Source organism: Tursiops truncatus, chromosome 8, assembly GCF_011762595.2.
Source record: "Tursiops truncatus isolate mTurTru1 chromosome 8, mTurTru1.mat.Y, whole genome shotgun sequence".
Classification (NCBI taxonomy): Eukaryota; Metazoa; Chordata; class Mammalia; order Artiodactyla; family Delphinidae; genus Tursiops; species Tursiops truncatus.
In genome coordinates, this window is record NC_047041.1 from 90,849,163 (window position 1) to 90,872,260 (window position 23,098).

Below are 23,098 nucleotides of genomic sequence, written 5' to 3' on the forward strand. Positions count from 1 at the left end.
CATTCTTCACTTCTGCTACAGTGCTTTGATCGCTAGCATTTCTTTTTGGTTCCTACTTAGAATTTTTTCTCTGCTTACATGGCTCATTTGTTCTTGCATGCTGTCTAGTTTATCCATTAGATTCTTTAGTATATTAATCATAGTAGTTTTAAATTCCTGCCCTGTTGATTCCAACATCATTGTCATATCTGAGTCTGATTGCTGATGCTTTCTCTGTGTCTTCCAACTGTGTTTTTGGCCTTTTCATGTGTATTGTAAGTTCTTCTGGAAAGTTATGCATGATGTGCTAGGTAAATGGAACTGCCATAAATAGGCCTTTAGTAATGTGATAGTAAGGTTTGGGGGAAGAGGAAGCATTCTGTAGTTCTTTGATTAGGTTTCAGACTTTTAGTGAGCTTGTGCCTCTAGACTGTGAACTTCATACATGCCTCTCAGCTCTCCCCTGCATTTAAGTGGGACAGTATGGTAGAGTGGCCTGGAGTTAGAAATTTTTCTTCCTCTTCCCCCAGGTCAGCTGAGTTCTGATAAAACCCCAATAGTTTAGGCTGTGGTAAAATAGATTCTTCTGAGGGTAGACCTTGTTAAGGAGAACAGAATGTTCTGGCATATTTCAAAATGGTCCCTTTTCTCCTTCCCCTGGCAGAAGTATGAGGGAATTTTTTTCAGCATTCACTATGATAACCTGATTAAAGCTCTGGAAGGTAAAACTCACAAAAGTGTGGGGCTTCCCAATGACTGAGTCCCTCTGTAGTTTTTAACTCTCAGACTTGTACACAATGAGTCTCCAGAAATCCATCAATTATAGTTCAGGGTTTCTTATCCTGTATTAATTCCTCAGAGGTTTCTGCTCTAATATGTTGTTATTCTTTGTATTGGCCTGCCATTCTCTCCAATTTAGGGGGCATTGGCTTTTCCTGTGACCTCACTTCTCGTATGGATCTAAGAAGAGCTGTTGATTTTTTAGTTTGCTCAGATTTTCACTTCTTGTTAGAACAGAATGGTCATTTCCAAGCTTCTTTCATACTGGACTGGAAGCCAGAAGTCCACCTCCTTCTGTTTTTCTTTTAACTGTCTTCTCCTGTGTCTCCCTTCCAAGACCTGCCCCTGAATTACTGGAGCTGCCTTTGATGTTGCTTATATTTGTAGTGAGATGGCAATGGCAGCACCGGGATGTTATTCGCCAGTGACTGACTGCTGCCAAACATGAAACCCCAAACTTCTGGTCCCAAGTAAGGATAAATGTTAGTGTACAATAATACTTTAGACTGCCAATGTGAGATTCAGCTACAGCTGGGGTTTTGCCTGAAATTGTCTCTTTGCTTGGCTTCTTCCCTTTCTCTGCTCAGCTCTCCCTGGGAATATTTTCATTAAGAATCTTGTGCATGTGAATCCTTGTCTTAGGGCCTGCTTCTGGGGAAACCACCCTAAGAAAATGACATATTAAAAAGGAGAGTAGAATGGAAAAGTTTGGTATAGAGCGTCTATCCCCAGTGAGTTGAAGATTCTTCTTCTGCAGCAATATTAACATCCCTCCCAACAAATTGATTTATTTCTACTTTATTGAGCTCATAGTACCTACCATCCATCACTCATTTGACAGTTAACTCAATGTACTGAATATTAGTTTTCTATTACTGAGTAACAAGTTATCTCAAACTTAGCAGCTTAAAAGGATGTCCATGGGAATGGCTTAACTGGGTCTTCTGCTCAGGGTCTCCTCAGGCTGAAATCAGGGTGTCAGCCAGGGCTGTGATCTCACCTAAGGCTCAAGGTCCTCTTCCAAGGTGAGTGGCTGTTGGCAGAATTGAGTTCCTTGCAGTTATTGGAATAAAGTCCTCATTTGCTTGTTGGCTATTGGCCAGGGAATGCCCTCAGCCCCTAGAGGCTGACCTGGTATACTTGCCACATGGCTCTATGTTCAGTTCACAACATGGTTGTTTTCTCCTTTAATGCAAGCAGGAGTAAACTCTCTCACTTTGAATCTATCTGAAGTCTTTTAAGGACTCATCTGATTAGATCAGGTCCACACAGGATAACCTCCTTTTTTAGTAACTCAATGTCAATTGACTGAAGACTTTAGTTACATCTGAAATATCCTTTCTGTTGTATAATGTAACATAATCGCAGGTGTGATGACTCATTATATTCACAAGTCCCACTTACATTCAAGGGGAGGGGTTTATAAAGGGAATATATAATGGGGAAGGGGCAGGAATCTTGGAGATCAATGAAATTTGCCTGCCACACTTATTTTGCCCTCTGTGCTTATTCACTGCATATAGAACTTTTCCCTTGAGAGTGATGCACTGTGATCCACAGATTATCGTGGATTTTAGGTGGTGGTTGTGATGGTGGACGTGCTCATGGCTACTACTGTTGTTTTAAAAAAGGGGGTAATGTGTTGTATGAAAGGAGAGAAGGTTACCACTCCCCTTGACAAGGATGGAAGAGAACTTCGGGTCTAACAACACGCATACGGTTAAGGCATTGCCACTTACTTCGTGGCATCTAACCACTGTTGTTGTTTTTTTTTTTTTAAAAGGGGGGGGTAATATGTCTTCATTATATGATTCCCACAATCCAAATATCAAATCAGAAAACACTGCCCCCAACACTTGATAGTAATACAAATACTTGGATTCAAATTTTATTTATATAGCCAATGATTTGATTTCCACAATTCTTCCTTTTCCTGATGTGTAAAATGTAATATTACCTATTTCACAGGGTTACTAAAAGGATTGGAGGAAATTATTAGAGGGGTGCCTGATAGATAGCAGGTGCCTAACACATGGGAGGGACTTCATTTTCTTATTCCCTGTATTACAGAATGTCTTCAGTGAATTTTCTGGAAAGAAAAGCCATTTTCACAAACACATGGAACATGTTTGCCTGACAAGCAACAGATGCTTTGGAAAGTAATTAACCAGTGCATATAACCAAAGAGATTTAGCAGTCACGGGAAATGTTTTACACTAAAAGGTAGTCTGAAAGAGGTGAGGAGAATTAGAAGAAGACAATTGCCACGTGACTTTTTCCTCCAGAGTAGAACAGAGGGGAAGAGGGGTTTGTGCCATGGAAAGGTGTCAGAAAAGCCCCACATTTTGCAAGTGGTAAAATATAAAAGCCTCAAGGTGTGAAAACTTGATGGATTTTATGGAATGGGGAAAATAAGATGTTTTCTAGTAAAGGATGTCTCATCTTCAGTGTCTGGGGATTCCAGGGCTTCTGTTATAGAAGGACAGAACTAGATGCAGAGTAAGAATTTAACAATATTGGTTAATGAACTATTTAGCTATTTAGAATGTTGGTAAACATACTGCTTCTGTATTCAAACAAAAAGTATTTAAGTTTGATAGATTTCTTTTTGGTTTTGAATTTCAGATAACATTTATTGAGTGCCAGGCAGCTGCATGCTGTGCATTTGCATATATGGCCTAATTCAATCCATGATGAGATGAACACTACCGTTATTATCACTCATTTACAAATGAGGAAACTGAGACTCAAAGAAATTATGTAACTTGCCCAATCAGGCTAACACAAAGGACAGAAAGGGACAGAAGCAGGGTTGGAATCCAGCTCTGTAAAAGGCCCAAGCTGTGCTCTGAACCTCTCAGCCACACATATTTAAAGTCACCTGCCCTTAGCATTCTCTCGCATGAATTCTTGGTTGTCAGTTAGGAACCACCCTGCCAAGATCTCTTCAGGGGACCTTTTCCACAGGGTTTTCTGATTTGCATTCATTGATGTATTTCTATTCTTTCTATTCCATGGGCCTTGTGGGTTGGTTGGGGAATGGAAGTCAGGTCCGGTATGAGAAATTCTAGCAGGAAGAAACCTCTGGTGAATGCTTGATTTATAGAGATAAAGGCATGCTCATGGGTCTCACCCATGCTCTCTACTGCCTTCACACATGCTAGTGTGTTAACAACGAGACCCATCACAAATGACTATTTCTACTTTCAAATCATCTCTTATCATCTCTGCTCAGTGACTGTGAACAGGTTTAATCTATTCCTTGCCATTCAAACCGTTTTATTCTAACTACCTAGTAACATTTCCCATTTCCCATATTCATGGAGAGGCCGAATCATTTAAATAGAGTTTTGCATGACTTACTTAAAGCTGACAGTTTGCACGTGTGGAGTTCAAACTCTCTAGAAACCCAATGAATTCCTCTAGATTTTATTAGTTTGCAATTTCTTGAAAGATGCAATAACACCCTAGCTTGAAGGGATGATGGTGGTATAAAAAAGCTTTCTTAATATCAAGACAAATCTCTCAGTCAGGGTCAGCACTGAATCTAAATGGTAACTCTCCCAAAGCCAGATGTAGAATTATGAATTCTATCCTCCTTTCTTATTCTAAATCACTTTGCCATGAATTTGAATAGATTTCCCCTCGGGAATTTAGGCATCTTTGTATGGGCCATATTTGTATGACAGTAAACAGATGTGACTGGAAAGAGTTTACCAGAATGTACAGATGTGAGCATTGTCACAGAAAACAGTTCAATGTGCTAATACAATTGTAAACTAAACTATATATTTTTAAGAAGGTCATTGACAAAGCCTTTGCTCTGTCTTATTTAAGTAGATGAAAACATGTCATAAGGTTTTGCACAGAGAATAGTCTCATTAAGTGAAAACAAGGAGAACGTTAATTAGCAATAGTTGCCCATATAGAAAAGCCAAACTATCTTACACATAGAAGGCACATACTGCTCCAGAAGGTCAGATGAGCTTGAAAGTCATAAAACCTATGAACAAATTAGAGCAATTCTAATTTTTGCACATTCCAATTGGCTAACTGAGGGAAAGATACTTAACCAACATGGTGTTTTAAGTTTCCTTATCTATACAATGGGGATAATGGCAGGTATTTCACAGTTAGTAAAGATGCAGTGATGGAGAGGTAGGCACATAACCTTGCAGAAAATAACTACTTCCTTCTGTTTCCTTCCTAAATGTGCTCCAATTTAATTAGCAACTTGCTCACAACAAAATCATGCATCTAAAACTGGAAAACAGATCATGAATATACTTAATTGTCTCAAAATATTATCTATTAATTGAACCATGAACAAAACCAGTTTGAATTATAACTTCTCTTTCTGTTTGTATTTAATTGAACTAGGTCAGAGCTAGAGTATCAAAATATTACCCTATTGAGACCTTAACAAAATCACATTTGATTCAGTTTAGTTCCATCATTGACTCACTGTTTCACCTTGTGGAGAGTGCACATTCTTTGACATCTAAGAAATATCTTAAGGAGCATCAAAATGGCGGAAGAGTAAGACGTGGAATGACCTTCCTCCCCACAAATACATCAGAAATACATCTACATGTGGAACAGCTCCTATAGAACACCTACTGAATGCTGGCAGAAGACCTCAGACTTCCCAAAAGACAAGAAACTCGCCACGTACCTGGGTAGGGCAGAAGAAAACAGAATAAACAGAGACAGAAGAATAGGGACAGCTCCCTCCCAGGGACCTCTGGGACGGAGCTGTGAAGGAGGAAATGTTTCCACACACTAGGAGCCCCTTCGCGGGCGGAGACTGCGGGTGGCGGAGGGGGAGCTTCGCTGCCACGGAAGAGAGCACAGCAACAGGGGTGCGGAGGGCAAAGCGGACAGATTCCCGCACAGAGGATCAGGGCCGACCGGCACTCACCAGCCCGAGAGGCTTGTCTGCTCACCCGCCGGGGAGGGCGGCGCTGGGAGCTGAGGCTCGGGCTTCGGTCGGAGCGCAGGGAGAGGACTGGGGTTGCCGGCGTGAACACAGCCTGAAGGGGGTTAGTGCGCCATGGCTGGCTGGGAGGGAGTCTGGGGAAAAGTCTGGACCTGCCGAAGAGGCAAGAGACCATTTTTTCGGGGTGTGCAAGGAGAGGGGATTCAGGGCACCACCTAAACGAGCTCCAGAGACAGGCGCGAGCCGTGACTAACAGCGTGGACCCCAGAGACGGGCATGAGACGCTAAGGCTGCTGCTGCCGCCACCAAGAAGCCTGTGTGCGAGCACAGGTCACTATTCACACCCCCCTTCCGGGGAGCCTGTGCAGCTCGCCACTGCCAGGGTCCCGTGATCCAGGGACAACTTCCCCCGGAGAACAAACGGCGCGCCTCAGGCTGGTGCAATGTCACTCCGGCCTCTACCGACGCAGGCTCGCCCCGCATCCGTACCCCTGCCTCCCCCGGGCATGAGTGAGCCAGAGTCCCCGAATCAGCTGCTCCTTTAACCCCGTCCTGTCTGAGCGAAGAACAGACGCCCTCAGGCGACCTACACGCAGAGGCGGGGCCAAATCCAAAGCTGAGCCCCTGGGAGCTGTGAGAACAAAGAAGAGAAAGGGAAATCTCTCCCAGCAGCCTCAGGAGCAGCGGATTAAATCTCCACAGTCAACCTGATGTAACCTGTATCTGTGGAATACCTGAACAGACAACGAATCATCCCAAATTGAGGAGGTGGACTTTGGGAGCAATGATATATATTTTTTTTCCCATTTTTCTCTTTTTGTGAGTGTGTATGCATATGCTTCTGTGTGACTTTGTCTCTATAGCTTTGCTTTTACCATTTGTCCTAGGGTTCTGTCTGTCTGTTTCTTTTTTAGTATAGTTTTCAGTGCTTGTTATCATTGGTGGGTATGTTTTTTACTTTGGTTGTTCTCTTCTTTCTTTCTTTCTTTACATTACTTAAAATAACTTTTTTTAATAATTATTTTTTATTTTAATAACGTTTATATTTTATTTCATTTTCTTTCCTTCTTCCTTCCTTGCTTCCTTCCTTTCTTTCTTTCTTCTTCCCTTCCTCCCCCCCTCCTTCCCTCCCTCCCTCCCTCCCTCTCTCTCTCTCTCTCTCTTTTTCTTTCTTTCTTTCTTTCTTTCTCCCTTTTATTCTGAGCCCTGTGGATGACAGGCTCTTGGTGCTGCAGCCAGGCATCAAGACTGTGCCACTGAGGTGGGAGAGCCAAGTTCAGGACACTGGTCCACAAGAGACCTCCCAGCTCCACATAATATCAAACGGCGAATTTCTCCCACAGATCTCCATCTCAACCCCAAGACCTAGCTCCACTCAATGACCAGCAAGCTACAGTGCTGGACACCCTATGCCAAACAACTAGCAAGACAGGAACACAACCCCACCCATTAGCAGAGAGCCTGCCTAAAATCATAATAAGATCACAGACACCGCAAAACACACCACCAGACGTGGACCGGCCCACCATAAAGACAAGATTCAGCCACATCCACCAGAACACAGGCACTAGTTCCCTCCATCGGGAAGCCTACACAACCTACTGAACCAACCTTAGCCACTGGGGACAGACACCAATAACAATGGGAACTACGAACCTGCAGCCCGGGAAAAGGAGACCCAAACACAGTAAGTTAAGCAAAATGAGAAGACAGAGAAACACACAGCAGTTGAAGGAGCAAGGCAAAAACACACCAGACCTAACAAATGAAGAGGAAATAGGCAGTCTACCTGAAAAAGAATTCGGAATAATGATAGTAAAGATGATCCAAAATCTTGGGAATAGAATGGAGAAAATACAAGAAACGTTAAACAAGGACCTAGAAGAACTAAAGAGCAAGCAGTGATGAACAACACAATAAATGAAATTAAAAATTCTCTAGAAGGGATCAATAGCAGAATAACTGAGGTAGAAGAACAGATAAGTGACCTGGGTGATAAAATAGTGGAAATAACTACTGCAGAGCAGAAGAAAGAAAACGGAATGAAAAGAATTGAGGACAGTCTCAGAGACCACTGGGACAACATTAGACACACGAACATTTGAATTACAGGGGTCCCAGAAGAAGAAGAGAAAAAGAAGAGACTGAGAAAATATTTGTAGAGATTATAGTTAAAAATTTCCCTAATATGGGAAAGGAAATAGTTAATCAAGTCCAGGAAGCATAGAGAGTCCCATACAGGATAAATCCAAGGAGAAACAAGACACATATTAATCAAACTATCAAAAATTAAATACAAAGAACAAATATTAAAAGCAGCAAGAGAAAAAAACCAAATAACACATAAGGGAATCCCCATAAGGTTAACAGCTGATCTTTCAGCAGAAACTCTGCAGGCCAGAAAGGAGTGGCAGGACATATTTAAAGTGATGAAGGAGAACAACCTACAACCAAGATTACTCTACCCAGCAAGGATCTCATTCAGATTTGAGAGAAATTAAAACCTTTACAGACAAGCAAAAGCTAAGAGAATTCAGCACCACCAAACCAGCTTTAAAACAAATGCTAAAGGAACTTCTCTAGGCAGGAAACACAAGACAAGGAAAAGACCTACAATAACAAACCCAAAACAATTAAGAAAATGGTAATAGGAACAAATATATCAAGAACTACCTTAAATGTAAATGGAGTAAATGCTCCAACCAAAAGACATAGACTGACTGAATGGATACAAAAACAAGACCCATACGTATGCTGTTTACAAGAGACCCACTTCAGACCTAGGGACACATACAGACTGAAAGTGAGGGGATGGAAAAAGATATTCCATGCAAATGTAAATCAAAAGAAAGCTGGAGCAGCAATTCTCATATCAGACAAAATAGACTTTAAAACAAAGACTATTACAAGAGATAAAGAAGGACACTACATAATGATCAAGGGATCAATCCAAGAAGAAGATATAACAATTGTATATATTTATGCACCCAACATAGGAGAAGCTCAATACATAAGGCAAATACTAATAGCCATAAAAGGGAAACTCAACAGTAACACAATCATACTAGGGGACGTTAACACCGCATTTTCACCAATGGAGAGATCATCCAAAATGAAACTAAATAAAGAAACACAAGCTTTAAATGATACATTAAATAAGATAGACTTAATTGATATTTATAGGACATTCCATCCAAAAACAACAGAATACCCATTCTTCTCAAGTGCTCATGGAATATTCTCAAGGATAGATGATATCTTGGGTCACAAATAAAGCCTTGGTAAATTTAAGAAAATTGAAATCATATCAAGTATCTTTTCCAACCACAACGCTATGAGACTAGATATCAATTACAGGAAAAAATCTCTAAGAAATACAAACACATTGAGGCTAAACAATACACTACTTAATAACCAAGAGATCACTGAAGAAATCAAAGAGGAAATCAAAAAATACCTAGAAACAAATGGCAATGAAAACACAACAACCCAAAACCTATGGGATGCAGCAGAAGCACTTCTAAGAGGGAAGATTATAGCAATAAAATCCTACCTTAAGAAACAAGAAACATCTCAAGTAAACAACATAACCTTACACCTAAAGCAATTAGTTAAAGAAGAAGAACAACAACAAAAAACCCCCAAAGTTAGCAGAAGGAAAGAAATCATAAAGATCAGATCAGAAATAAATGAAAAAGAAATGAAGGAAACAATAGCAAAGATCTATAAAACTGAAAGCTGGTTCTCTGAGAAGATAAACAAAATTGATAAGCCATTAGCCAGACTCATCAAGAAAAAAAGGGAGAATACTCAAATCAATATAATTACGAAGAAAAAGCAGAAATAACGACTGACACTACAGAAATACAAAGGATCATGGGAGATTACTACAAGCAACTATATGGCAATAAAATGGACAACCTGGAAGAAATGGACAAATTCTTAGAAATGCACAACTTTCTGAGCTGAACCAGGAAGAAATAGAAAATATGAACAGACCAATCACAAGCACTGAAATTGAAACTGTGATTAAAAATCTTCCAACAAACAAAAGCCCAGGACCAGATGGCTTCACACGTGAATTCTATCAAACATTTAGAGAACAGCTAACACCTATCCTTCTAAAACTCTTCCAAAATATAGCAGAGGAAGGAACACTCCCAAACTCATTCTATGAGGCCACCCACCATCACTCTGAAACCAAAACCAGACAGACGTCACAAAGAAAGAAAACTACAGGCCAAAATCACTGATGAACATAGATGCAAATTTCCTCAACAAAATACTAGCAAACAGAATCCACAATACATTAAAAGGATCATACACCATGATCAAGTGGGGTTTATCCCAGGAATGCAAGGATTCTTCCATATACACAAATCAATCAACGTGATACACCATATTAACAAACTGAAGGAGAAAAACCATATGATCATCTCAGTAGATGCAGAGAAAACTTTTGACAAAATTCAACACCCATTTATGATAAAAACCCTCCAGAAAGTAGGCATAGAGGGAACTTTCCTCAACATAATAAAGGCCATATATGACAAACCCACAGCCAACATCTACCTCAATTGTGAAAAACTGAAAGCATTTCCACTAAGATGAGGAACAAGACAAGGTTGCCCACTCTCACAACTATTATTCAACATAGTTTTGGAAGTTTTAGCCACAGCAATCAGAGAAGAAAAGGAAATAAAAGGAATCCAAATCAGAAAAGAAGAAGTAAAGCTGTCACTCTTTGCAGATGACATGATACTACACATAGAGAATCCTAAAGATGCTACCAGAGAACTACTAGAGCTAATCAATGAATTTGGTAAAGTAGCAGATACAAAATTAATGCACAGAAATGTCTGGCATTCCTATACACTAATGATGAAAAATCTGAAAGAGCAATTAGGAAAACACTCCCATTTACCACTGCAACAAAAAGAATAAAATATCTAGGAATAAACCTACCTAAGGAGGCAGAAGACTTGTATGCAGAAAATTATAAGACACTGATGAAAGAAATTAAAGATGATACAAATAGATGGAGAGATATACCATGTACTTGGATTGGAAGAATCAACACTGTGAAAATAACTATACTACCCAAAGCAATCTACAAATTCAATGCAATCCCTATCAAACTACCACTGGAATTTTTCACAGAAGTAGAACAAAAACTTTCACAATTTGTATGGAAACACAAAAGAACCCGAATAGCCAAAGCAATCTTGAGAAAGAAAAACGGAGCTGGAGGAATCAGGCTTCCTGTCATCAGACTATATTACAAAGCTACAATAATCAAGACAGTATGGTACTGGCCCAGAAACAGAAATATAGATCAATGGAACAGGATAGAAAGCCCAGAAATAAACGCACGCACATATGGTCACCTTATCTTTGATAAAGGAGGCAAGAATATACAATGGAAAAAAGACAGCCTCTTCAATAAGTGGTGCTGGGGAAACTGGACAGCTACATATAAAAGAATGAAATGAGAACACTCCCTAACACCATACACAAAAATAAACTCAAAATGGATTAAAGACCTAAATGTAAGGCCAGACACCATCAAACTCTTCGAGGAAAACATAGGCAGAACACTGTATGACATAAATCACAGCAAGATCCTTTTTGACCCACCTCCTAGAGAAATGGAAATAAAAACAAAAATAAACAAATGGGACCTAATGAAAGTTAAAAGCTTTTGCACAGCAAAGGAAACTATAAACAAGATGAAAAGCCAACCCTCAGAGTGGGAGAAAATATTTGCAAACGAAGCACTGACAAAGGATTAATCTCCAAAATTTGCAAGCAGCTCACGCAGCTTGATATGAGAAAAACAAACAACCCAATCCAAAAATCGGCAGAAGACCTAAATAGACATTTCTCCAAAGAAGATATGCAGATTGCCAACAAACACATGAAAGAATGCTCAACATCATTAATCATTAGAGAAATGCAAATCAAAAGTACAATGAGATATCATCTCACTGCAGTCAGAATGGCCATCATCAAAAAATCTACAAACAATAAATGCTGGAGAACAGGGAACCCTCTTGCACTGTTGGTGGGAATGTAAATTGATACAGCCACTATGGAGAACAGTATGGAGGGTCCTTAAAAAACTAAATATAGAACTACCATATGATCCAGCAATCCCACTACTGGGCATATACCCTGAGAAAACCATAATTCAAAAAGAGTATGGTACCAAAATGTTCATTGCAGCTCTATTTACAATAGCCAGGGCATGGAAGCAACCTAAGTGTCCATCAACAGATGAATGGATGAAGAAGATATGGCACATATATACAATGGAATATTACTCAGCCATAAAAAGGAATGAAACTGATTTATTTGTAGTGAGGTGGATGGACCTAGAGACTTTCATACAGAGTGAAGTCTAAGTCAGAAAGAGAGAAATAAATACCGTATGCTAACACATAGATATGGTATTAAAAAAAAAAAAAGGTCATGAAGAACCTAGGAGCAAGACGGGAATAAAGATGCATTCCTACTAGAGAATGGACTTGAGGATACGGGGAGGGGGAAGGGTAAGCTAGGACAAAGTGAGAGAGTGGGAAGGACATATATACACTACCAAACATAAAATAGGTAGTGGGTAGCAGCCGCATAGCACAGGGAGATCAGCTCAGTGCTTTGTGACCGCCTAGAGGGGTGGGATAGGGAGCGTGGGATAGGGAGGGTGGGAGGGAGGGAGACACAAGAGGGAAAAGATATGGGGACATATGTATATGTGTAACTGATTCACTTTGTTATAAAGCAGAAACTAACATACCATTGTAAAGCAATTATACTCCAATAAAGATGTTAAAAGAAAAAGGGCATTAAACCCTTAAAGAAAAATAAATAAATACATATAATCTTTACCCTTTAAAAAAAAAAAAGAAGAAGAAGAAATATCTTATTTCACTCTGTCACCCAACCTGGCTTCTAGAGCATATGGTTAATTTGTGTTAAAAATAAATAAAGGCATTTAACTTCTGCCACAATTTCTCCATTTCAATTATGGTGATAACAATATATGCTTTACCTCACTAAACCAATGTTTGAAATTCTAAGTAGATAACGGACATAAAATGGCTTTGAATATATATACTATGTGCTATGAAAAAAAACATTGTTTAACGTAGGGCCAATATATTACTATGTATTTTTGATATTAGTAAAATTTAAACATCATTGCCAATATAATTCATCAGTTTCTGAGTATTATCCCAGATATAATCATAACTGCCCCAATTATGTTCTGAGAGAATTGTTTTAAAATATGGATAGGGTCCTGTATACCCTGGAAATAAGGCAAATATCAGTCAGATAATCAAGACCCTAAAGTGTCTCATCAGTCTTCATGATGCAAAATGGAGCAAAAAAGTCTAGCTCAGATTGACTGCAAAGCCTTCAATTCTCTTCACTCTCAGAGTTACCCTCATATTCTAGGTTTTGCTAAACTTAGATGTCTATACACTTGCAACCAGATCATACTCCATTTTTTTTTTAACAATAAGACTGACCTGGTAGGGCTTTAAGAGACATTAACCACTTGGTAATACCTGTCAAATGTATTCTTTAGAAATACGTGGATGTTACAAGGAGGGCACAAGAGGTGGTGAAGGGTCAAAATGCCAGGGTCACGAGTCACTTGATCTCTCCTTAATTACCTACCCTCATTTTTAAAATAAAAATACTAATAAAACTTTACTTGGTTTTTGCGAGACTTAAATAAGATAATGTATATGAACTATACTTAAAACTGTCTCTGAAATATTTATCCAAGTATTTCCAAGGCTGAGAATTGGCAGTATTTGTTAAGTTATCTCACAGAGAAATGTAAGGAGAGTTTCACACAATGCTTGCAGCTCATCCCCTTCAGAAACAACCAGATGGCCATTCTAGCTTTGGGGAAGGTGTTTTTTTGGCCATGTTTGTTTATTTTCCCTGTGCAGACATTAGGAAGCAATAACAACCCAATCATAACTTTTTTTTTTTCTAATGGAATCCAAGGATAATTTTTTTCCTCTTTTTTTTTTTATAGATAATTAGAAAGCACTGTGTTTCTTAAACATATGAAAGATTACACATTCAGTTTCCTTTCCATTTGGTTGGGGTCATATGACTAATTCTGGCCAATGAACTGTGAGTGGAATTAGCATGTGTCACTTTCATGTTGAGGCAGTGAAAAGCCCCTGTGCAATAGTCCAATATCTCTTCCCATTCTGAGGCAAACCTGGATGGCTAAGTTCACTGCATAAGTGGTTCTTCCTCAGGCATTGCCAGCCGAATTTGTGTGAATGAGAAATAGACTTTATTTGTTATGCCACTAAAATTTTGAGGGTTATTTGTAGACTCAGCATAAGCCTACTCCATCCTTACAAATACACGTTTTGTAAACAAAAAAGTTTTAGTAGAGTATTCACAGATATTACAGGCTCTCTAAGGAATCTGTCCCTAGTAAATGACACATGATTTTGACCTAATTTATTTAAGACTAGTAGAAAATAGTCACAATTTGTTAATGCAGTTATTTTCCCAATGAGAAAGAAAAGATGAACTTGGTGATATCAGGATTAGTCAGCCTCCACATTAGAGAGTGAATCTTTTAAGAGCAACTGTTAAATACCACTACAAACACATTAGCTATAACAAAATGCAATAAAATGCAAAGAAAATAACATTTGTTACCATAATTACAAGACCCTGCCCACGTTCTGTTAAAAACGTTGGAGAGGTTGAGGCTTTACCTTGCTTGCAAGCTAAAAAGTTGGCCTGCCACAATTCCATGGAGGGTAGCAGAAGACATGAGCCTTCTGGATCAGAGAGAAAATACTTTATCAGTTGCAGCCACAGCAGTTTCTAGAGTATCAGCAGTATCGTGCTGGTTCTCAGAGTCCCACAACCCACAGAACAGCACAAAAAAGGCTATGTGACATCTACATATGCAGTATGTGTTTACAGGAGAGGAATTCCAGCTTGGAGAATCCGAATCTTTGATTACAGGCAATGAGGCTACTTGATCTTTGCCCAGGATGGAGACGCCATATTAATTATACTGTACAGCAAACAAATCTGCACTTTTCTCTAGAGGAAGCCATTATCATTGTCTTCCAAGGCTTTCACTCTACCAGTATCCTCGAAAAGATAGTATAGGACAAAAGGATTCAGTGTTTCTGCGTGTAAGACATGCAGAAATGCGAAGGACACATGGAGAATTACCTCCCCAGGAGATCTACCCCTCATTACTACAAGGTCAGTAGAGTCTGACCTTGGTTTCTAGAACATGTTCTCATGAATATGATAGTCCATCAGCCACTCTGATTAATCCAACAAGCTAGTCTAGAAATAAATCAGTTCAAATTTTTTTTTTTCATATATAATAGCATTGAATAAAGACCTCTAACAATAGGGCTCCAAGTAGCAGGATGAGGTCCACCTACAATGTTGACCACAACCATGCTTGGGGTCCTGGACTCAACAAGTTGAACAAATCCCAAAGTTATCAGGGTCTAACTTAGAAAGTCAGGTGGCTTTCTCCTTAAAAGTCTCTCTTGATTTTTCCATTTGGTCCATGGGCATTAATCCAGGTACAGAAGAATGTCTTAGTGATTATATTAAACTGGCTTGCAAGGAGGAAATCTAGGATAACTAGATCATCTATAACAATCCTGGCCAGAGAACAGAGTCCGACCTGCATGCATTTCAGGGACAAATTGTGACAGCATGACTCCTATCATCAAGACAACTGCCTGCAGGGTATACAAAAATAAAAAGTTGGTTTTCCTTCTAAGAAGGTCCCCTAGTAAATAGGGAGGGTCTTCCTTTAAAGAGATCTCTGCAGTCATCTGAGGATTCCATGACCTCCTAGTACTGTTTCCTTAAATAGCTGAAGGTTTTTTGACCCCTAAAGTGCAGTCGCCATGTTCTCAGGAAGAAGGCAAGCTAATGTCTGACTTCCACAAAAATTGCATTCTCAAGGGTATACATGGTGCCTCTGGAAAGTGTTTTACACCATTGATTCCCTCTCCCCCGTTGCTATCTATATGAGTTGGAGGGCACAGGTTGACAGTGCCTCCAATGTACACTTCAAGCTGATTGGTGGTCACAGGGTACCTAGTTCAGCTTGAATAATTGAGTCTCATTTTTCTTTTTGAGGGAATTATTTGAAGCAGTTTAACCTGTTCCGTTTGTTCACACCAGCACCTGGTGGCATTCATCTGTGCTCCACATACAGACTAGATGTCAATTACAGGAATGGGTATGGGTAGATAATTGGAAGTTTTGATAGGTATTTTGTATGGGGGAGGTATACATCTTGTGTGAGGGGATTATCTGCACCCAAATATCCAGCTAAAGACATTGTGCCTATAATGTATGTCCTTACAGATTCAAAGTTCATATTGGGTCATTTTAGAATAGAGACTACCATCAAATTTGCTAACTCAGGAACTATTTCATAAAACTACCTAATAGCCTTTCAGATGATTTTGCTGGGGATGCTGCCACTGATAATGAGGATAATCATAACAGTGATGACAACAACAATAACTAAAATTTATTTAATGTTTTTATATGCCTGGCACGTTGTCAGATATTTTTTGTAAAGTTTCAATAACCCTTATTACATGCACTTTGCCCTACTCTTTCGTTTGTCTCCAGAGGGCGGGTTAAGATTAACAAGAGAATATACTGAGGCTAGAACTTTAACATGATGAAGAATTTTCTACCTTGTTATTTGCCCTTCTCCTGGCCTTCCTGATAGCCCAGGTTTCCCATGTTGCCCGAATCTCTATTATAAATGAGGTTCAAGCTTATCTCTCAATTAGGAATTGGATTAGTCTGGGAAGTCTCAGGAGAAAGGGCTAATAATAAAATGTGTGGTTAAGTTTTAGGTCAGAGACATAATATCCATGTTTTGGATTGTGCGTGATTTAGCTACATTCAGCAGGGTGAGGGATTCCTAATAGATTTCAGAATTCTAGCCTAGATTTTTCTGACTGCTGAACAGTCCCTTTACCTTGGTTTTCTATCTCAAAACTATAGAGCTTAAATGATTTAGAATGAGCACACTGATAATTACTGGTAGCATCTAGAACTATATTTTATCTCTATCCCCTATCTCGAGTCCATGGATTATCACATTCTGCCGTTTGGGCTTAAATAAACATCTCACATTATCGGACAGAAATTCAGTTTGTTAGATGTATAGTTCAGACTTCATCCCCCTTCCTTTTTTTCCCAAATTGTTATAGGCTAAGGTCAAAGCGTTTAAATGTTCCCAATGGAGTATAAAATATGCATTAAATTTTTAAGACATTCCAAACATTTGCCTCTATGGTTTGTGACCAATGTATGCATTAATTTGCTCTTCGGTCTTAGCTTTTGCCATGAAAGTCTTAGGTCAGGTAAACACTGATGTGTTCAATTTTTCTTCCATTCACTTAGCAAACAATCACTCCCGAAAGCCCCAGGAAATGAATACCAGGAGAATACACAACAGACAAGGATGATGTCAATAAACAGGCAGAATTGTTCATTTTCAGATGGGATTTGCTTTGCTCAACTTCCTTTTATCGTTGCAGAGCAACCTAGTGTGATGGTAATGGCAGAAGTGTATAGACCTTTAACTGGATTGGGCCATTGTGGATCTTAGAGCTGCCAAAGCAGATTGAAAACGTTGGGTTCTTTGTCTTCACCAAAATAAAAATGTAGTTCAAAAGAAAAATGGAGTTGCTTGAAGTTGGCTATTAGCCCATTTAGATTCCCTTTCAACAGCAGGGCTCAGCTTGTTGCTTGTAACACCATCTCATGGTCTCTTCTCAAAGGTGGTCTTTCCTGGCCATTTAAAAAAGTGGCAAAGCTTCTTAAATGCAAGAAAAGTAACTCAGCCCAAACGCTTCTGATTAACCCTTGCTGTCTCAATTTTCTCATCTACAAATGCAGGAAACAGGTATCCGTTGGAACCATCACATCGTATTGTTGTGAGAATTAAATGAGATAATGTTTGTGAGGGTGCTCTGCAAATTGGAAATCTCTTCATGGAAGTACGATTATTATATTGTTCACTGTCATTCAATCAAACTCTCCAAATATCTTCAAAGTTTGAAGGAAAGTTTGAAACATTTCCCCTATTTTTAAATCCCCTTAGATTTTTTTCTCCTTTTAATTTCACTTGGGGTGTGAAACTGCTCAACTACTGTCCTGGTAGCTATTGAAGTTGAAATTTCAACACAGACATTAGCAAAACTTCATGGACAACATTATGTGAAATTCTATATCCTTGGAATTTTCATTCCATTCCGCATTGAGAAAGACCTGAAAACATGAAATTATTCTCTGAAAATGGAAAAATTAGTGAAGATTCCTCACTCTCTCTCTGTATGCTGCAAACTTTTTAAAATAGTGAATTGAAAAATACAGATGATTGCTCTGTCCAGCTAAGCCACGTTTTGGCAGGTGTTAAATCTTGACATTGTGCTGACTGGAACTAAACCATAGACCATAATCTATATAAGAGTATGTGTGTGTGTGCCAGTGCATGTGTGTATATGCATGTGTGTTTGTGAGAGAGAAAGAGAAGAAGTAAACATCTTGGGTAATTTGATACAGCACATAAAACTGATACATATTTACTGAACCTGAAATGGAATGGGTACAGAGAATGCAGAAGTAAATAAGAAATCATCCTGGCCCATAAACAGCTTTTCACCTAGAGGGCAAATAGAGAATGCCAGTGACATTTTCAGTTATTTTATTTTATTTTATTTTTAAAATTTTTATTGGGGTATAGTTGATTTACAATGTTGTGTTAGTTTCAGGTGTACAGCAAAGTGAATCTGTTATACATATACATATCTCCACTCTTTTTTAGATTCTTTTCCCATATAGGCCATTGCAGAATATTGAGTAGAGTTCCCTGTGCTATACAGTAGGCCCTTATTAGTTATCTACCTTTTAAACAGTAGTGTGTATGTATCAATTCCAATCTTCCAATTTATCTCTCCCCCCCATTACCCCCTGATAACCAGAAGTTTATTTTCTACATCTGTAACTCTATTTCTGTTTTGTAGATACGTTCATTTTTTAGAATCCACATATAAGTGATATCATATCACTTCCTTCTCTGACTTACTTCACTCAGTATGACATTCTCTAGGTCTATCCATGTTGTTGAAAATAGCTTTATTTTGTTCTCTTTTTTTTGGTACTGGCACAAAAACAGAAATATAGATCAATGGAACAGGACAAAAAGTCCAGAGATAAATCCACGCACCTATGGTCACCTAATCTATGACAAAGGAGGCAAGAACATACAATGGAGAAAAGACAGTCTCTTCAATAAGTGGTGCTGGGAAAACTGGACAGCTACATGTAAAAGAATGAAATTAGAACACTCCCTAAACCATACACAAAAATAAACTGAAAATGGATAAAAGATCTACATTTAAGACCAGATATTACAAAACCCTTAGAGGAAAACATAGGCAGACCAATTTTTCAGTTATTTTAAACAAGATAGTTGGATCATGTGATATTTAAAGCTGCCTCAAATACCAAAATGGTGTGATTGTACTTAATTTTTACATTTACATTTTCTTATTAGAAGAAATTTAATACCTTGGCTTTAGCAGGCTTCAACATCAAGGAAGGGAAGGTTTGCATGAAGAAAATGGGGCATCTTTTGCTTCCCTGGAAGGATCAGACTAACCAAAACAAAACTTCAGCTCTTCAGGGCTGGAATCTATCTTTTTATAATCATTAGAAGCAGGGAATATAAAAAGTTTTAGTGGAAAAAAACTGGTGGATATCATTTTTATTCTTTCTTCTTTTGGTCATTTGTTCACTGTTCATTCCCAGGCCCAAAATTAGATCTAAATCCAGGTGGACATCCCAAGACACTGTGGTAGACAGGTGATTCTGTTCAATGGCTGTCCATCAGAAAACATCAGCACTTTAGAAAAAATATAGCTTTCCCTGACCTATCCCAGATCTACTCAAATAGAATCTCAAAAGGCAAGACCCAATCATCTGTAATTTTTGAAGCTCCCAAGTTCTTTCTAATCTATCCAACTTGGACAAAATTTGGAGCATCCCTGAGTTAGAGTATGTTGCTTATGACGTCACTTGTTCTCCTGTTTTCAGACTAATTAGTTTCATTTTATTCCACATCCAAAATTGTTCATTTTTTCCCCCTGCCTCCAATGATATTTATTTATTTATAACATCTTTATTGGAGTATAATTGCTTTACAATGGTGTGTTAGTTTCTGCTGTATAACAAAGTGAATCAGCTATACGTATACATATATCCCCATATCCCCTCCCTCTTGCGTCTCCCTCCCACCCTCCCTATCCCACCCCTCTAGGTGGTCACAAAGCGCCGAGCTGATCTCCCTGTGCTATGTGGCTGCTGCCCACTAGCTATCGGTTTTACATTTGGTGGTGTAATTGAGTTATTTGTAGTGAGGTGGATGGACCTAGAGTCTGCATACAGCGTGAAGTAAGTCAGAAAGAGAAAAACAAATACTGTATGCTAACATATATATATGGAATCTAAGAAAAAAAAAAAAGGTTATGAACATCTTTTAATTTTCCTTCTTTTTCAGCCCTGAAATTACTCACCTAACTCTGAACTGTAATTGTTTAATAACTGACAAATTTAACCTGTTTCCCCCTTCTCCAAAGACTACTTATTTTCCAATATATAACCCATTTTAAAGTAGGTTGACTGTAGTCAAATTAAGGATACAGATGTCTGAGTTCTGCCACCCATTTCTTGGTATCTTGTAGTTACAGTTGGAAAACTAGCAAGCCAGACTATTTTAATATCTTCTTAACTGCTCCCATCTGATCAGTCTTTCCTTTGGATCAAACATTCTTGATGGTTTCTGAGAATTCAGTCATATATTATATCATAAAATTCCACATTTCCAAGCATATTTAACATTAAACCTCAAATCTCTCCAAATCTGATGCTCCAGTCATAAGATGACTCATTCTTCCTGGAACATATCCTGTATGCCCTGAGTACCAAATCACACTCTAGGGCAAAGGTTATGTCTCCCTCGTGCATTTTCATATTTTTATATAGCATGTAAAGCGCTGCATCTAGCCAGATCTTACTAAATGAATGCTGCATTATTGCTTATCATCATCAAGTCTATACTCTTAATCTATACATTCCATTATTAAACACATGCTGATTGAATATCTACTGTATGCTAGAACTATTTCTAGGTACCAGAGACAAAGAAATTGTCCCCTAGAAATGTAAATTATTTGTTACAAGTTGGATCAAGCAAGAAAATGTGGAGTGTGCACTGCTGTCTCAGTTAGTGCAATTCTATCGCCTCTATTGGAAAAACAGTCTGAAGTTCTCCCTAATGATGTCCCTAGTGATGTGTAAATTTTACTTTCTTTATTTAAAAGGGCAGGGTTTTTAAATTTTTAATGGCTGAAATAGTAGCTACAATTTTTGTGCACCTCTTATGTATTAAAAACATTATATTAGATACACTCTGTAGAGGTAAAACTTACCCTCATGAAGGTGAAACAGAAAGACCCAATAACTTAAAATTCTGAATCTAAGATCTGAACCCTGCCCTGACTGCTGCATGTCTGATTCCCTCACACAGGCTGCTTTTCAACAGACGTGCTCAGAAGTGGCCCCACATGAGTTCTGATTCCAGAACGCTCTGCTAGCGTTCCATCTACCTTCCTGTTCCCCTTAGCCTGGCACCACAAGAGACCTTGAAGAAGGTTAGCAGTTTGCAGGGATTCCTCTTTCATAGTGAGAAACTTGCTGTGAAATCTATCACAGCAGCTGAAAGATACAAGTAAATGTTTTCCAAATAAAAATCCCTCAGTGAGTCAAAGAAAGAAAAGGTGTAATTTTCCTTTGGTAAATGCAACATGCGCATGTTATTTGAAAGAGCTGGTTCAAGTGGAAATGAATGACTGCCCCAGGGTCACAATCTGACAGTAAGTGCTTGCTGCATACATGTGTGGAAGAGGGAATGGGGACAGATATTGTAAATGAGCAGAACGATTTCTTTGCCTCATCAGTTCATGAATATTTGAACGGAGAGGGTGTGATTTGGAGAGTTCCTTCATGGCTTTGCTTTTTTATTTTCTCTGCAGTATCCCTCTCATTCAGCGAGGATCTATCATATACCTACTACAGTCCAGACATATTTCTAGGCACTGTGACCATAGAGTTCAATATGACACATTCCTCTGCTTCAAGGAACACTCTTCTCTGTGTTATTCCCCAAATTATCATACAACCTTATTAGACAAAGGAGGGCAGGTGTCCTTGCTTATACAAAGTGAGGGTGAAGAAATAAAGACAGCTCAGCACGTCCCCACCGCCACTCTCTAGGACTATACTCTGTGCTACATGCATAGACAATTGTGAACTTTTGGAGAGAAACGCTGAGCTGGATCTTCATATACTTTTCTAACTTACTTGCTATGTTATCTGATTCAATGAACATTTTTTTTGGCATCTATATGAGATGTAAAATTCTCCATTCTGGTGCTTTTTCAACCAAAGTCTTTTATTCTCCTGCATCACAGGCTGTCTTTTGCTAAATGAGAACACTTATGTACCTCAGCTAAAAAATATTTGCTGAAAAATACATTCAAAAGCTTTACATCGTTAATGATGCTGGTTAGCAAGGACTCTTTACAGATACCAAGTGTGGTTGTTACTGCTCTCCTTAACCTACATTCTACAGTCTTTATTAGAGACAGTGAATTACATGGGGAACAGAAATCTAATCTGTTTATTCAAAGCTGCCAAGAAGTCAATCAAGGTCACGCGTTTCAAGTTCTGTGAGTTGGAGCTGGTGACAAACTGGTTCTATTTAGCTGGAGAAGGCGGGGGTGTCTATTTAAAGGAACTAAGGGAACAGGGGCCAACAACTCATCAACGTCCAAAAAAGAGAGAAGAAGATTAACGCAGGAGTTGAAGAAAGATTGATGTAGGAAAATCCCACTTGTTGAAGCCTGTGTAAAGAGCCAACATCATTTACTGATAGACAGGAGTCTGGAAATTCAGAGCAAAATGAGCTAGAGAAAATAGCATGAAGGGGCAATCATTTCCAGTGAAATGTGTACATGAGAGAGAGGGGACACCTTCTCAGTTCAAAACTCTGGGTGATGGTAAATTCTCAGTGAGGTGGATATGTGATACACAATAGTCTTTAATACATGGAGACTTCTTCATTTTCATCAGAGGGCTGAGAAACTTGTAATTTCTAAGAACACAGTGTGATACCAACAGGCAAACTAGAACCTTGGAAGGAAAAATCCAAATCTACTTTCCTTCACTTGTCTATTTACTAAATATGATGCTGGCTAAAGAGTATGCTTTTTTTCTTCCTTT

The 23,098-nt window shown here is 38.8% G+C and overlaps 1 long non-coding RNA gene and 1 other non-coding gene across 2 annotated transcripts in view; one reads left to right on the forward strand and one right to left on the reverse strand.

Annotated features, from left to right (window-relative positions):
• Positions 1 to 23,098, reverse strand: part of LOC109552215 (uncharacterized) — a 292,534-nt gene that overhangs the window by 70,484 nt on the left and 198,952 nt on the right. The gene's annotated exons all lie outside the window — the stretch shown is intronic.
• Positions 2,399 to 2,524, forward strand: LOC117313461 (U6atac minor spliceosomal RNA). The gene has a single exon (XR_004527969.1). It is a non-coding gene; the product is annotated as a U6atac minor spliceosomal RNA (small nuclear RNA).